The sequence below is a fragment of the Rhamphochromis sp. 'chilingali' genome, assembly GCF_963969265.1.
Source record: "Rhamphochromis sp. 'chilingali' genome assembly, chromosome: 1".
Classification (NCBI taxonomy): Eukaryota; Metazoa; Chordata; class Actinopteri; order Cichliformes; family Cichlidae; genus Rhamphochromis; species Rhamphochromis sp. 'chilingali'.
Window position 1 is genome coordinate 982,114 of NC_137929.1, and position 1,430 is coordinate 983,543.

Here is a 1,430-nt window from a genome sequence, read left to right on the forward strand (position 1 = left end):
GGTCTTAAAAAAGCATTACAATAATGGGCATTACCAATGCAAACTGAATGATACAGAAGATGAAAGAAGAGACTTTGATCAGTTAATAAAGCTCATGATCTGGATTCATTGTGGCTGCTACACAGATACTTCTGGGTCACTTCTCTCAGTTAGGAACCTTCCTCACCAAACTGACTGTTGGACCACACCCCTGGTTTCATGAGAAATTGTTTCAGCCATGATTTCTCTTCCTGTATTTCAGAGTAAAGACTGAAGTGACAAATGGAAGCATGTTTAAAAACCACAATGTGAGAGAGACGTTGAGGTCCTTAGAAGTTACCCTGGGTTTTTCTGTCACCCTGCTAGATCAGAATCAGAATCAGAAAGGGTTTTATTACCAAATGTTGAGCAGGTTTACAACATTAGGAAATTGCTGCGGTGCTTCAGTGCAAACATACTGTCATAAAAAAATTGCACTTAAATAGACATGAAAATAAATAAATAAATAAATAAAAGTAAGAATAAGAATTAAAAGTGCTACGTAGAAAGATATATACATGAGTGCAGGTGGTGATCAGTGCCAAACATGGAATGATGCAGTGACACAGCGTAGGGTCATGTGTTAGTGGCGGGGACAGTCATACGGTTATTGTTCATGTGTCCAACAGCAGAGGGGAAGAAACTGTTCTTATGGCGAGAGGTTCTGGTGCAAATGGACCGGAGCCTCCTCCTGAGGGGAGCAGGTCAAACAGACTGTGTCCAGGGTGAGAAGGGTCAGCTAAGATCCGAGCTGCACGCCCCAGTGTCCTGGAGGTGTACAGGTCCTGCAGAGATGGGAGTCTGCAGCCAATCACCTTCTCAGCAGAGCGCACAACACGCTGCAGTCTCTGTTTGTCCCTGATAGTGGCTCCAGCGTACCACACGGTGATGGAGGAGGTGAGGATGGACTCGATGATTGCAGTGTAGAACTGCATCATCGTCCGTGTTGGCAGGTTGAATTTCTTCAGCTGCCTCAGGAAGTACATCCTCTGCTGGGCTTTCTTGATGACGGAGGTGATGGTGGGCTCCCACTTCAGGTCCTGGGTGATGGTGGTACCCAGAAAGCGGAATGAGTCCACAGAGGTGATGGGGGTGTCAGTCAGGATGATGGGGGGGGGACTGGGGCTGTGTGCTTCCTGAAGTCCACAATAATCTCCACTGTCTTCTGGGCATTCAGCACCAGGTTGTTGTGGCTGCACCAGGACACCAGATGTTCAACCTCCCTCCTGTAGGCAGACTCATCCCCGTCCGAGATGAGCCCAATAACGGTGGTGTCATCTGCAAACTTGATTAGCTTGACAGACTGGTGGGTGGAGGTGCAGCAGTTGGTGTACAGGGAGAAGAGCAGAGGAGAAAGAACACAGCCCTGAGGGGAGCCGGTGCTGATGGTCCGGGAGTCCGAGACATTCTTT